Genomic DNA, 16,423 nt, shown 5'->3' with positions numbered 1-16,423 from the left:
TAACTTGCCAAAATGTGTGAAGCCCTCACCTTAAATACCATCTTCAGCTAAAGACAAAAGAGGATGTGGGGGTAGTAGTTTGGAACTTCTACGGGGAGGAAGAAAAGTCACGTGGAGATGAAAAGCAAATGTTTGCTAAACAAATGTTTGCTGGGCCAGGCAGAGACCATGGGACACCGAGTGGACTCTGATCTCTAGGCCCTGCTGAGTTTCCCCAATACATCTAGCCCATAGTCTTTAGATATCTCTAGTGATAGCTCTATTCTGGAAACAGGACTTCTGCCTAAATTCTTTTATGCAGCGAGGTGGAAGGTCAAAGATTCTTCCTGAGTCTTTTGGGCCTTGATTGTTTCAGCTTGAAATAATCCACATGTCAAAGAGACAGTTTGGTGTGGCTAATTTTGTTCCCCTATAGAGTACAAATGTTATAAAGGTATAGTTTTAACATTTTTAAGGGAAAGAAAGGCAGTGATAAGCCACATACAAAATCTCTTAGATCAAGAAAAATCCCTAGTGCTAGTTCCTCAATAGAAAAAAAGCTAGAGATAGCTGATAAGCCCCCAATATAGAAAAACTGATGTCACCCCCAAAGACTAATAATATTAACCCTAAAAGCCCTGTGGGACTTCAGAGTGGCCAAAGTGCTTCAGAAATAAATAGGATGAGGTAAAACTAATCTAATTTATGGCCCAAGTTGGTAAAGAGCAACCTGGCAACTTCTTCACTGGATGCAAGAAAAATAAATTATTCTATTTTAGTTATATATTTTATATGTAAGTCTAGCATCTTTTTTCAAAGAAGTACTGCCCTTCCATTTAGGATTGATAACAGAGAAAATCAAGCTGGGGTTTTATTATTGAATTCAAAATTGAATAAGAAATGACTAAAAGCTCAAGAACTTATAGACTCATGAGACAATTTATAGAGGCGTGTAACTGAGAAAAGGAAGGGAAGAAGAGTGGGAAGAACATAAGAGCAAAGGAGGGAAAGAGGGAAGGCACAAGAGAGGGGGGATTTTTTTCTTAAGTTTTAAATAGATTTTGTTTTCAAAAAGAAATGAGCCACATGCACTACAAGTTCCCAAGTTTAATCTGAGAATCTCCATTACCAAAATCCTTAAATTGCTTCTAAAAGTTAAATTACTGTTTAATTCTTCACATTTTAGGCGTTCTCGGCATCCCTGTTGAAAACATTGACCTGATTAGTTTTTCAGTTTACTTTCAGAAATTAGTTTTTTAGTCTCTAATTAAGCCATGTGTAGTAGACTGAATAATGAACCCCAAGATATTTACATCCCAATCCCTCGAACCCGTGACTACATTATCTAACATAGTAAAAGTGTCTTTGCAGATGTGAGTAATGTAAAGCTCTTGAGGAGGGGAGATTAGCCTGCATAATTTAAGTGGGCCTTAAATGTAATCTCAAGGGTTCTCGTGAGAGGGAGGCAGCGGGAGATTTGGCAAGAGAAGAGGGAATGGAAGCAAGAGGTCAGAATGCTGTGAGGAAGGGAATGAAAGGGACCGCTAACCAAGTGATACAGGAGACCTGCAAAGATGGGAGAAGGCAAGGAGACAGATTCTCCCCAGAAGTCTCCATAAAGAACACAACCTTGCCAGCACCTTGATTTTAGACTTTTGTGGATTTTAGACATTTCTGACCTCCGGAACTATAAGAAAATAAATATATGTTGTTCTAAGTCAGTAAATTTGTGGTAATTTGTTACAGCAACAATAGGAAACTAATATAGCAAGCCAGTTTGAATGGATCTGAAAGTAAAAAAAAATAAAGCTATATATAATATATATATGTGTGTGTATATACATATATATATTTGCTCATATTCATATACACATATATAAACTTATATATTGAAACACTATTGATATATATTCATATATAAAAGGCTATTCATACATATGTACACATATATGTATGAAATCAAGTATCTGACATTAGACTTTTAATAAAAATGGAAAATACAACACATTCCTCCGGAATCATGTGAAGATGATGTGCATAATCACGATACCGCTTTTACTACACTCAGTCTTTGCCAAAAAACCAAGAAGCAATTACTCTACCGCTTGTGACTGTAGTGAAACACAGATGAGATTTAAATATGGCAGAAACTCTCTTAACTGACCTCCTCCCGAGGGAGTTGTGGATTAACTGATGATCTCCACTTCAATTGTAAAACATACTAACCCATGTCCACAGCACAAGGAATATTCTTGGTCAATAATACTCATGTCTACTTCTATCCCACCAGTTAAGTGGTCTGCTCTAAGAATAGTGGTGTTTGTTCCCAAACCTGTTTATTTCAATTACACATCCGTAACTCGATCACAGATATTATAATTATATATGTACAATTTACATTCCAAATTTGCCTAAACATTTCAAAAACTGATGAAATATAAATTGGAAAAGAAACCTGTTGTTTTCATGAAAATACTTTGGAAAGATTTAATACAGATGAATAGCTAATAAAATTGCTGTTAAAATATGTATGGGGGAGACAACTTAAAAGTTTTGAAAAAGATCATAAAAATCTAGAAGGATTCTGTACTTAGACTGCTTCACAAATGTCTTTAGTTTCTTAAAAGCTCTTCTCTAAGGACACCCAGAAGTGGAAATTAGAAATAACATCGTGCTGGTTCAGAGTGTAAACTTGGAAGCCAGACGACATGTGTTTTAATCTTATCTCCACCATTTACTGACTGTGTAATCTTAGGCAAGTTTCTTAACCTCACGTGTAAAATGAAGATGATAATAATTGCTACCTCAAAAAGATACATGACACATAGTAAGTGCTCAAATGTTATTATTAATACTATTACAGCTGCTGTGTATATGGTTTATTCAAGAATGACTACTGGGACCATCTATTGATGGAGTCATACTCAAAGAAGACTGCTGGGCTTCAAGTCAAAAGACTGATAAATAAATGTGCATACAGCTTTATGTTAAAATGAAGCTTTCAGTTCTCCACTTTAGCCAACTTTGCCAGTTACCAAACCAATTCCACTGCTAATTGTTTTTGATGAGGGAAGTCTCCTACAAGTTGGTTTATTTTTCTGTAAATTATTAGTTTAAAAACCCCCAAATAAGACCCAAATCCTATGAAAATAAAAAGCTCCCATGACATATAAAGATTGCTCCACTCAACCCTTCTTCCATATTTTTTTTAAGATTAAGTGTTTAAAACAATAAAGCAATGTGCCTGTGGCCCATGGCATCCTGTACCACTCTGGCTCTGCTCTTCTGTCTCGATGCAACATTTATCTTATAAAATAAGGGCCAAGGTCTTTTCAAGCTGAGCTTGCCTTCTCTAGCTGGTGCAGCATTCTCTTTGTACCTCGCTTGCAAACATTTCAGTGTTGCATCTCTCTTGTTATCTTACCTTAAAAAATCACATTGAAGTAAATGGTGTCAGAACTCCCCAGAGACCTAGCCTATTGTATTGCCTTGGGTCACCCAGAGAGGTCTACCTGCCAGAAATGAGGGAAATTAATCACTACCTCCTGACAAAATAAACAGAATTTGCTTTTTCTTATTTGGGATCATAATAACTTAACTCCTTCTGGTTAGACTATAAAGGGCTGAAGTGAAGAGGGTAGTGGAATCCCAGGTTGCTTTTGATAGAATCATCTCAATGTTTTAGTAATTAGGAATTGGGCTTTTCTCAAATGTCTTATATGGAAAATTTGCAATTATTTGGGGAAAATGTTCCCTATTTGGGGGGTCAGATTGGGAAAAGATACCCCAAAGTCTACAGCTGTTGATCAAAAGGGAAGACTAATAGGAAGGAAGCAAATATCATCCAATAATATTTATTAAGGTAGGGCTCTGTTAGGCTTCTTCCCAAGGATAAAAAGGGACTTGGCCCCTCTTCTCCCAGTGATAATAGATTTAGGAAGATCAACTCAGATTGTGATGAAACTAAAGACATATTAGAGCTGAAGACAAAATGGCCAACAAACATTCAGACTAAATAGAGAGCAAATACAAAAATCACAATGTTGTATCGAGTTTTCTGTCTGAAAGCTGGATGTTTGTTTGACTAAAGGATTTCAAAATTCAAACATCTTAGATTAAGAATCGTAACTTTTAGCCTTCAAGGGGATACTCATGATTTAGAGGCAAGAGCACAAAGTGAGGTTTCAGAAGAGCTGAATTTAGGTGAAGACACTTCACCTCTCATAGCTGAGTGAATTTAGATCAGACACTTATTGGAGTCTAATCTAGTCCTTGACCCTTAGCAGTCATGACCTTGGGCACAGTGCTTAACCTTTCCTAGCCTTGGATTTGCTATTTGCAAAACAGGGATAACAATAGAACCAACCTGTAATAGGTAGAAGTGATGATTACATGGAATAAACATATGTAAAGAGCATAGCATTGTGGCCAGCACACAAGTACTCAACAAATATTTGCTGTAACATACAAGTACTCAACAAATATTAGCTGTAATTTACTTATTCATTTGTTTGGGAGGTGGTTAGAGAGACTGGCAGGAAGGAATGAGTGTCAGAATTGGTGGCATTAGCTCATTGAAAGGGAGCTATTTTTTTAAAAACTTGTGTACAGTTTTTCAGCCTCTAAAGAAATGCTGGCACCCTAAGGCATAGTCCTGGGTGACCACACCCCAGTCAAATCTCTAATCACAGATTTGTTCTTTTGCATTGAAGATCCAGGGTCTGTGAATACCTTTTGTGTAGTACTCATTCTGTTTAATCAGAAACTAGACAATTAGCCTAGGGAATACATGAGTATGCAGAAGTACAATTTATATTTATAGTAACTATTTTAGCTTTTATTCAAGTATTGACAACACCATATTAATATTGATTATCCTTTTCCAACAATTGAGAACTGTTTAGCCACCAAAAAGATGATCCAACTTTAAAGCAGTTAAGGCTTAGAGTGTGGGCCTGTTTGGGACCTCCAGGAAGTCAACTCTGAGACAATCAGGATTAAAAGGGGTTTGGGGAAGGATGGAGAAGTAACATCTCTGAAAGGTAAATGGGGGAGGAAGCCTTGGGCAGAAAAAACCTTGATCCTGAGATGCTGATTTGACACTTCTGAAAGGGAAGTGAGGCGCTTCAGACCAAAATGCAGATCTGATCAAGTTTCAGCCAGCCCAAGAGGGAGCTCCGGAGCAAAGATTTCTCCTTAGAGGAGTCCCGCATTGGGCAGGAATGGCCAGGCACCAGTGCCCCACCATGCTCATTCACATGGTAGGGGTTTCCCATCAAGCATGCACAGCCCCTGCCCCCACCTCAAAAGTCGAGGAGGCGCATCCTGAAGGTGATACTGCTGGAGGCTGCCAGCTAAGCCTACTGTCTGTAGCTGAACAACAGTTTTGTTTCTTGAAAGAAGATCTGAGAGGCATACCTGAATGGCTGCCGAAGAGAGTTCCCATAATAAACACACCATCAATGTATTTTATTATAATATGAATTTTTCCTATTTTTATAACTTACCTCATTTAGTGTTTTGTAATTTAAATCTTTATATTTTTTCTTGAACATATTTTACCAAATTTCTTGAGTTGTTAAATTTAAATAGCAAATTACAAATTATAGTAAAGAATTTTAAAATATATGTTTAAAAGTTGATTTATTGTATTTTAGAGGCAACTAAGTAAATAGTAAATAAATTCATTCCTGTGTTCCCAAGTATAACAGTAAAGTTGGCATTTAAAATGCTGAGGTACCTGACCTTAAAATTTCATTTGTATTTTGTATTGGATTAAAACTCATAATTTTGAAGTCATATTTTTGATATTGCAAGCACATGTCAGATGCAAAAACAGCATTCTCTTTTAGTTTTCAGGTTCTTTGAGGATAGGCATTGTATCCATATTGCCAAGTATTTTCCAAGAGGTTCTGTAGCCTAATTGTAATGAATAGAGAATCACCACATTTCTTGAATGTGATAAAGGATTATTTAAAATAGACCTTTAACATCAGTGAGATATATAAAGTATTCATTGAAAATGAATTATGTTTTTTACATATCCTTACTTTTTACTGAATTCAGGAGGATGATAGACTATGCTTTTGGATTGCTCTGTGATATAATGAAAGTTGTAAACAAAATGAGCCATGGACATTAGAAATGAAAAGCCGTACTCTCTCCATCATGACAGTAAACCAGAGGATATTCTTTCATCTATTTTTTACAGAGATGTATGGACAGATAGATTGAATTCTGTAGATATACACTGGAATTCCCAATGTACTTCAAGACCTTTTTAAAATGTGAATATTGGCTCCCTGGATTATATAAAGATGTAAATAAATTAACCTCCACATACATGGCATAGTTATTATGTAACTAACTTTTGTATTCTGTAGCCAAAAGAAATTTGCTGTATTCTGATGAGACTCAGTAAATATGGATAGAAAAAAATGTTTATTTAATATTTCCTAATTATATCACATTTTTTCTATTTTCCTGATATTTTACTATAAAAATTTTCAAGGATACAGAAAAGTGGGAAGAATTGTACTGTGAACACTCACCACCTACATTCTACAAATAACATTTAACTTCTCTTGCTTTTATCTGTCCATCTATCTATCCTTGCATCAGTGCAAATTATTTTCAACACATTTGAAAGTAGATTGTATATATTGGTATATTCTCCCTAAAATATATTAGAATTCATTAGAGTTTAATATTTGGTTGTATTTTTTTCTTTTGAGGTAAAATTTCTATACAATATAATGTAATGTCTTGAGTGTAACATTCAGTGAGTTTCCACAAATGCACGAATCTGGGCACCCAGAATACAGAATGTTAATATCATCCCATAAAGGTATCTCATGCCCCCATACCACTTCCCAGTCAGTCTCCCAACACTCCACAGGAAAATACCATTCTCTTTTTTTCCCACCAAAAATGAGTTTTGCCTGCTTTAGAAATTCTTGTAAATGGAATCATACATACTCTTTTTTTTTGGGGGGGGGGGTGTTGGTTTTTTGTTTGTTTTTGTTTTGTTTTTGTTTTTTTTAATTTTTATTGGAGTATAGTTGATTTACAATGTTGTGTTAGTTTCTGCTGTACAGCAAAGTGACTCAGTTATACATATATTCACTCTCTTTTAGATTTTATTCCCATATAGGTCTTTACACAGTATTGAGTAGAGTTCCCTGTGCTATACAGTAGGTTCTTATTACTTACCTATTTTATATATAGTAGTGTGTATATGTCAATCCCAATCTCTCAGTTTATCCCCCTCCCCCTTTTCTTCCTTGGTAACCATAAGTTTGTTTTTCATATCTGTGACTCTATTTCTGTTTTGTAAATAGGTTCATATGTACCATTTTTTAGATTCCACATGTAAGCAATATTGCATGATATTTGTCTTTCTCTGTCTGACTTACTTCACTCAGTATGATAATCTCTAGGTCCATTCATGTTGCTGCAAATGGCATTATTTCATTATTTTTAATGGTTGAGAAATATTCCATTGTATATGTGTACCACATCTTCTTCATCCATTCCTCTGTCAACGGACGTTTAGGTTGCTTCCATGTGTTGGCTATTGTGAATAGTGCTGCTATGAACATAGGGGTGCAAGTATCTTTTTGAGTTATAGTTTTGTCTGGATATATGCCCAGGAGTGGGATTGCTGGATCATATGGCAACTCTATTTTTAGTTTTCTGAGGAACCTCCATAATGTTCTCCATAGTGGCTGCACCAATTTACATTCCCACCAACACTGTAGAAGGGTTCTCTTTTCTCCACACCCACACTAGCATTTATTGTTTGTAGATTTTTTGATGATGGCCATTCTGACCGGTATGAGGTGATACCTCATTGTGGTTTTGATTTGCATTTCTCTAATGATTAGTGATGTTGAGCAGCTTTTCATGTGCCTCTTGGCCATCTGTATGTCTTCTTTGGAGAAATGTCTGTTTAGATCTTCCACCCTTTTTTTTGATTGGGTTGTTTGTTTTTTTGATAATGAGCTGCATGAGCTGTTTGTATACTTTGGAGATTAATCCCTTGTCAGTGACTTAATTTGCAAATATTTTCTCCCATTCTGTGGGTTGTCTTTCCATTTTGTTCATGCATATTCTTTCATTTAAGGCTTTTTTCACTTAGCATATTTTTTTTTAGATTCATCCACATTGTTACTTGTTTCAGTAGTTCATTTCTTTTTATTGCTGAGTAATACCTCATTGTGTGAAGATCTCAGTTTGTTTATACATTGTCTTACTGATGGGCAACTCTGTTTCCAATTTCAGACTATTGTAAATAAAGCTGTTATGAACTTTTTAGTATTAATCTTTTTTGTACACATTTGTTTTCATTTCTCTTGAGTAAATACTGATGAGGCAAACTGTTTGGTTATAGAGTAGGCATATGTCTAGTTTTAGAAGAAACTGCCAGATCTTTCTCCAAAATAGTTGTATGGTGTTTCACATAACAACATATGAATGTTCTGATGGCTCCATATCTTCACTAACATTTGGTGGTGTTAATCTTTTCACTTTTAGCCAACCTGGTGGGTGTGTTTTGTTAGCTATCTGTGGTTTTATTATTCATTTCCCTGATGACTGATGATGTTGGGCACATTGTCATGTGCTCATTGGCCATTCATATCTCTTCCTTTGTGAGACTTCTACTCAACTTTTTTTGTTCATTTTTCTTTTATTTATTGAGTTTTTTAAGATTTTTTTTTTTGATGTGGACCATTTTTTTAAAGTCTTTATTGAATTTGTTACAATATTGCTCCTGTTTTATGTTTTGGCTTTTTGGCTGCCAGGCATGTGGGATCTTAGCTCCCTGACCAGGGATTGAACCCATACCCTCTGCATTGGAAAAGGAAAAGTCTTAACCACTGGACCACCCGGGAAATCCCTTTTTTGTTCTTTTTTTATATATAAATTTATTTAATTATTTATTGACTGCATTGGGTCTTCTTTGCTGCACATGGGCTTTCTCTAGTTGCGGCGAGCAGGGGCTACTCTTTATTGTGGTGCACGGGCTCCTCATTGCAGTGGCTTCTCTTGTTGCAGAGCCCAAGCTCTAGGTGCGTGGGCTTTAGTAGTTGCGCCACATGGGCTCAACAGTTGTGGTGCATGGGCTTAGTTGCTCTGCAGCATGTGGGATCTTCCCGGCCCAGGGATCAAACCAATGTCCCTTGCATTGGCAGGCGGACTCTTCACCACTGTGCCACCTAGGAAGTCCCATTGTTCATTTTTAAATTGCTTTTCTCTTTTTATTATTGAGTTTCAGAAATTCTGTATGTATATTGATGCCAGTATTTTGTGAGATATATGTTTTGCAAATTTCTCTCCCAGTCTGAAGATTATTAATTTTCTAAATGATATCATTTGATGAACAAAGTCTTAAATTTTCATGAAGTCTAATTCATCATTATTTTCATTTATTGTTGTTGCTTTCTTTGTTCTATCTTAGAAATCTTTGCCTACCTCCAAGTCACAAACATATTCTATGTTTTCGGGACTTCCTAGGTGGTGCAGTGGTTAAGAATCTGCCTGCCGATGCAGGGGACATGGGTTTGATCCCTGCCCCAGGGAGATCCCACATGCTGAGGAGCAACTAAGCCCATGCACCACAACTATTGAGCCTGCGCTCTAGAGCCTGTGTGCCTCAACTCTTGAGCCTGTGTGCCGCAACTACTGAAGCCCACATGTGTAGAGCCTGTGCTCTGCAACAAGAGAAGCCACTGCAATGAGGAGCCTGCTCACCACAATGAAGAGTAGTGCCCGGTCGCTGCAACTAGAGAAAGCCCACGTGCAGCAACAAAGACCCAAAGCAGCCAATAAATAAATAAATAAATAAATTAATTAATTAATTAAAAAATATTCTAGGGACTTCTTAGGTGGCACAGTTGTTAAGAATCTGCCTGCCAATGTAGGGGACACGGGTTCAATCCCTGCTCTGGGAAGATCCCACATGCTGTGAAGCAACTAAGCCTGTGTGCCACAACTCTTGAGCCTGTGCTCTAGAGCCCATGAGCCACAGCTGTTGAGCCTCTGTGCCACACCTACTGAAGCCCACGTGCCTAGAGCCTGTGCTCCACAACAAGAGAAGCCACTGCAATCAGGAGCCCTCACATCACAATGAAGAGTAGCACCCACTCACCACAACTAGAGAAAGCCCATGAGCAGCAATGAAGACCCAATGCAGCCAATAAATAAATAAATAAATAAATAAAATATTCTGTGTTTTCATATAAAAGATGTATAGTTTTACTTTGTATATTTAGGCCTATGTTCTATCTCAAATTAATTTTTTATTGTGTGAGGTAGGAATCAAAGTTCAATTTCTTCACATATGGATACCCAGTTGGTCCAGCATTTTTCATGGAAAAGGCTCTGCTGTCCCTAACAGATTGCCTTGGCTACTTTGTCAGAAATCAAATGACCATACAAGTGGGACACTTCTGGGTTCTCTATTTAATCTATTGATATTTTTATTGGTCTGTATGCCAGACTGTCTATGATGTTATAGTAGGTCTTAAAAGTCAGTTATTATGAGTTCTGTTCTTTTTCAAAATTGCTTTGGATAATTTGGATTCTTCCTTAACATTTCCATATGCCTTTGTTTTCCTATATGCCTTTTATAATCAGTTTGATTATTTTTTAGGTCTTCTGGGATTATGATTGGAAGTGTGATGAGTCTAAAATCAAAACCGGGAGAAATATATTGTAACATTGAGTTTTCTAATACATGAACATGGTATATATTTCCATTTAGTTAGGTCTTTCTGAATTTCTATGAGCAGGTTTTTGTGGTTAATAATAAAGAGATCTTGTATATCCTTTGTGAAATTTATTCCTAACCACTTTACAGTTTCTGATATTATCATAAACTGTTTCCAAATTTTATTTTCTAATTGTGTTAGCATATAAAACATAATTGACTTTTATATTATTTTATTTCCAAATATATGGATTTTGTCTAGATATCTATTGTACTTACTTCTTTTTTAAAAATGCTTTGATAATTTTTTTATTATTTTTTGATTAGTTAATTAATTAATTTGGCTCTGCCAGGTCTTATTTGCAGCACATGAGATCTTTGTTGCCATGTGTGGGATCTTTGTTGGTACGCAGGATCTTTTAGTTGTGGCATATGGGATCTTTTAGTTGCAGCCTGCAGGGATCTTTGGTTGTGGCATGCAGACTCTTAGTTGCAGCATGTGGGATCTAGTTCCCCAACAAGGGATTGAGCCCGAACACCCTGCATTGGGAGCACAGAGTCTTAGCCACTGGACCACCAGGGAAGCCCCTATTGTACTTATTTCTAATTTAATCTCATTGTAGTCAGAGTGCATACTCTGTATGATTTCAGTCCTTTTAAATTTTTTTAAAATAAATTTATTTATTTATTTATTGGCTACGTTGGGTCTTCGTGGCTGCACACGGGCTTTCCCTAGTTGCGGCAAATGGGCACTACTCTTCATTGTGGTGCACGGGCTCCTCATTGTGGTGGCTTCTCTTGTTGCAGAGCATGGGATCTAGGCACGTGGGCTTCTGTAGTTGTGGCACACAGGCTCAATAGTTGTGGCTCACAAGCTCTAGAGCACAGGCTCAGTAGTTGTGGTGCACGGACTTTGTTGCTCCGAGGCATGTAGTATCTTCCTGGGGCAGGGATCAAACCCGTGTCCCCTGCATTTGTAGGCAGATTCTTAACCACTGCACCACCTAGGAAGTCCCAGTCCTCTTAAATTTATTGCCTTAGTTTTGTGACCCATCATATGGTCTTCCACACTACCTGTATGTTTACCAAGATTTTTTGAGACGATACAAAAGAAATACAGAAATTTAACTCTGCTTTCTTTCAGTTTCCCAACTACATGGGAGTTAGAAATGTAAATACATGGAACAGTACAACAAAGTTAGGAAAAACTAAATTATATCATCGGTAGGGATTAACCACATAGTGATGAAAAATCCTAAAGGAAAGGATTTATTAGAGTAGGGGCTCAACAGGATATGCACCCCTCCACTCTTTCTGGACATGGGTGTTTAAGCCAATTCTTGAAACAAATGATGGGTACAAACTATTAGATTGGAGGTTGGCGCTAGTAAGTGAAATGATTAAGGGACTAAAAAAGGATCTGATAAGTCATGAGCAGAAGACAGCATGGAATCTTCTCATTTCCTTGTGTTCCTTCTTTTTTACCCACAAGAATTTTTTCTAACCTTGTGTGTGTCAGGCTTTGTAATTAATGCCAGAGCTACATTGTCCCCCTGCCTCAGAGAGGTCTGGGTGAAGAGAAAGGTTCAGGGATAAAGAAGAGGGGGATGCAGGTACTAGGATATCAAGGGGAGTAGCAATAACTAATTTACTTTGCATGGAGTGGCACCAGAAAGACCTTACATTGTGTGTGTCTTTTGAGCTGGGTCTTTAAGAATGTGTCTGCCATACAGAGAGAATAGAAAAGTCCTAGCAGTTTGAAAGTATAAGACAAATACAGAGAGCGACTTAGGAAGAGGGTAGAGGGATGCGTTTGCAAAGGAACACTAGTGCCAGTAATTAGAAAATTTGATTGTGCTTAAGGAGTTTGTATTGTTTGTTAAAGTGGGTGGGAATTATAAAATGTTTTTAAGAAGTACACTGGCTTGATCATATTTGTGTGTATTTACATATCTGGCAGAATTGAGCAGGGTGGATTGGATCTGGGAGAAACTAAAGACAGGGAAACGAGTTGGGAGAGCATCTTAGGTCAGGTGACTGATGATTAACAAGAAGTAACGCAGGAAAGGGGCATTAATATGTGAGACATGCAGGAGGTAGGATGAGTAGACAACTGAAGATGGAAAAGAAGGGGTCATGGGTGACTTTTCCATTTCTCATGTGTGATGGGGTGCATAGGGGCTTCATTAACAAGAAAAGAAATTGCAGGACAAAAGCAGAATTTGGAAGAAAAACTGAGTTTCATTTCTTATCAATTGAGGAGGAAAGATCCATTAGTCAGTTTTAACTGTAGAGCTAAAAATTAGGAGAAGGAGAGCTAAAGATTTGATTTGCACGGGTCATTAATATTTACTTGCCAGCAGTCAAGCAGAGAGTTAACTAGAACTACACCCACCTGGTGTGTCTTATGGAGACTGGACGGTTGAATGAGGAAAAGTCTGAGATAACTTGTGAGTCCCCTTCTAGGCCTTTGAGTAACTATTAAGAGGAAGAAGGATAACCAGTAGGTGGGATACTAGTGAAGTAGCCCTGGAATACCAACTCTGACAGTTTGGTTCTGAAATTTGCTTCATTTCTTAAACGAGAGGCAACTCATAAATAAGAAACTGGGGGAAAATAAAGCTCACATCATGTATTAATGAGAACATTTGAGGGGTAATGCAAGAGAAACCAATTTGAGCTAGCTTCAGCAAAATTAGATTTTCTTATGAGAATGCAGGGGTGCCTCATAGAAGCCAAGGGTAAGAATGCAACTGTAACCAGGAAGCAGACAGCCACTGAGAATCCAGGCTTGGCTCCACTGTTTACGTCTTTTCTCTTTCTGTCTCTTCCCTTTCTTGACTTGTTTTTTCTCTTTCTCCTGAAGCCATAGCTCCTAACTTGATATTATAGCTTCAGACACCCGGTGTTACTAATTCCCCCTCCCCATTCTAAATCCCCAGGCAAGTTCTCTGATTGGGCCAGCATGGGTGGGATGCTTCATCCTGATCCAATCGTGTGTGTGTGTGTGTGTGTGTGTGTGTGTGTGTGTGTGTGTGTGTGTGTGTGTGTGTGTGTGTGTGTGTGTGTGTGTGTGTGTGTGTGTGTGTGTGTGTGTGTGTGTGTGTGTGTGTGTGTGTGTGTGTGTGTGTGTGTGTGTGTGTGTGTGTGTGTGTGTGTGTGTGTGTGTGTAGTGGCCAATGGATTCCAGGCCAATTAAATCATAAGATCTGGGGGTGGTATCCAGACATCAGTATCTGTTATAAGTGTCCCAGTTCAGGAACCAATGCCTTAGGCTCTGTTATTTTTATGCAAATAAAGGCTATGGTAGGGTTAATAATGCCCTCACCTTGTCCCTGTGCTAGTACCCAGAACCTGTGGCAATAGTATGTTAAATGGCAAAGGGGAATTAAAGTTTCAGATGGAATTAAGGTTGCTAATAAACTGACCTTAAAATAAGATTATTTTGGATTATCTGGGTGGGCCTGATATAATCACAAGGGTCCTTAAATGTGGAAGAGGTAGGCAGAATTGTTACTGTGAGAGAGTAACGTCATTGCTGGCTTTGAAGATGAAAAGGACCGTAAACCAGGGCATGTGGGTGGTGTCTGGAAGGTGAGAAAGTCAAGAAAAAGCATTCTCCCTTAGAGCCTCCATAAAGGAACTCAACCCTGCCGAAACCTTGATTTTAGCCCAGTGTGACACTTTTCAGACTTCTGACCTCTAGAGCTGTAATACATTTGTATTGTTTCAAGCCACAAAATTTGTGGTGATTTTTTTTTAACAGCAGCCACAGAAAACCAATACAGAGACATTATTGAGAAGACTGGTTAGTACTTGAATAAAAGAGAGAGATCAAAGATAATTCCAAGGCTGTATTCCTTAAATACAGTTGTTCCATGGTGAACATTGAACTTTGGGGGGGAGGGTCCTCTCTAGCACTTTTCTTCTGAAGACAGCATCTCCTTCTACCTTTTGTTTTCATTTAGACATTTTCTCTTCATTTTTTCCCTCCAACTCTGAGGTTCTACAGAGGGGAACCATTCTTCTGTCCCACCTGCACTCTCTCTCCAAGAATGCTTATATGACTCAGCCTCGCCCCATCATGCTGTTTATCTGGTGTTCTGAAAATTGGAACTTTGGGAAGAGAGGTACATTCTGTCTGCTGACAGCTTGGTAGGTGTGAGCCCACAATTTGTCCGAGGCCATGTTTCCAAGTGTACAGAACATGACTTTCAGAGATGCTGAAGAGTGACCCCTTCCAAGAGAGGCAGGGTTGAGAGCCTAACCTGGAATTTGAAGCATTCTGTTACTGGTTCCATTTATTCTTAAGGCCAATCATAGAATTACCTTTTCACAACTTGGGTTACACAATAACTCTCTTTTTGCCTAAGTTACTTCATTTTAGGTTTTGTCACTTCAATCAAAATATTCAGACAAATTCAGACATAAAATAAGAAAATAAATCTGGTAATCAAATGAAAGAAACATGCGCATCTATTAAAGATGCAAAAATTATCTTTATTAATGCAGTGTTGTTGTTTTTTCTTTTAGCACCTTCTGTATGTGAAACATTTTACCAGTGAAGTGACTAGGACAAGGCCCTGTTTCTAGGCACTTACAGATTTATTCAGCCTACAGAGTCTGTGTCTACATTTACCAATATACATATCTTCTTGCAATCTGTCCTCACTGCAATCCCCGTATGCTTATTTCACAAATGCAAAACAGAAATGAGTTCAGAAAGTCTGGTTTGTAAACACAAATGGAAGAATCACAAAGGTTAATGGGAAGAATTTCAGGATATTCAGATCACCAAGGGCAATGACCAGTCTCTCCCCAAAAATGTTCCTTTCGCTTTTCAGTCAAAATACTTGCTGGAAAGGACTATTAGTGTGGCCCTGTGGCAGTTCTATTATTCTTAATAAGCCAAATGTTTCTTAGTTCCATCATAACTAAAATAAAAAGAAGAAAGGAAAAGTAATTTGGAATAAACCACTGCAGGCCCACAGGCCAGTTCACTTTGGATTCACTCAGGTGTGTTTATTTTAATAGCTGATCTGAAGGCACGTGAGATACCACAGCTGACCAGATTTTAAACAGCAAAGCGTAGAACTTAAAACTAAGCACGCATGCAGCCTGGAATAATAATCAAGTTAGGCTTCTTAAAATGCTAACTGCCAGAAAACCTGAAACCAATAGAGCAAAATTCACAGGACAACACAGGCTGAATATTCTGTTTCTCAGAGGGGGTTTTAAGAAGGCTCAAATTCTGAGGTGGCTTCTTAAAATTCAGGGTCAATAATGGGTCTTATTTGACAACATGTGTTCTTCGCAAGATGTTCGGGTAGGTTTGTTCAAGACTTTTTCTTTAAAAAAAAAAGCAGATATTATCAGCAAAAGGCCAGAACAGCAGAAGAGTTTGTTCTCAGGGAAAGGGCTGAGCTGTAACAGTGGGCAATGGTTGGAAAGTCACCAACCACGTTCTGGGCTCACACAGCAGAGACACGTTAACTAGGGTGCCCTGCGCAGGCGGTCTGTGGGTGTGAAATTTCCATGCAGCTTACCTCTGGACGGCTGAGGACACCGCGCGATGAGGACAGAGGCCAGTGGGCGGAATAACGTGTGGGGAGATAGGCATGTAAAAGGGTGAAAGGCTCGCCAGGATCTAGGGTGGCTCCAGGGAGAGGCGTGCTGACGCCAGCGGCTGGCTAGCTTGGCCCCACGCCAAGCTGGGCTTTTTGGAGTGTGAGT

This window comes from Hippopotamus amphibius, chromosome X (genome assembly GCF_030028045.1).
Source record: "Hippopotamus amphibius kiboko isolate mHipAmp2 chromosome X, mHipAmp2.hap2, whole genome shotgun sequence".
In the NCBI taxonomy this organism is placed as follows: domain Eukaryota; kingdom Metazoa; phylum Chordata; class Mammalia; order Artiodactyla; family Hippopotamidae; genus Hippopotamus; species Hippopotamus amphibius.
Note: the sequence above shows the minus strand (reverse complement) of the source record.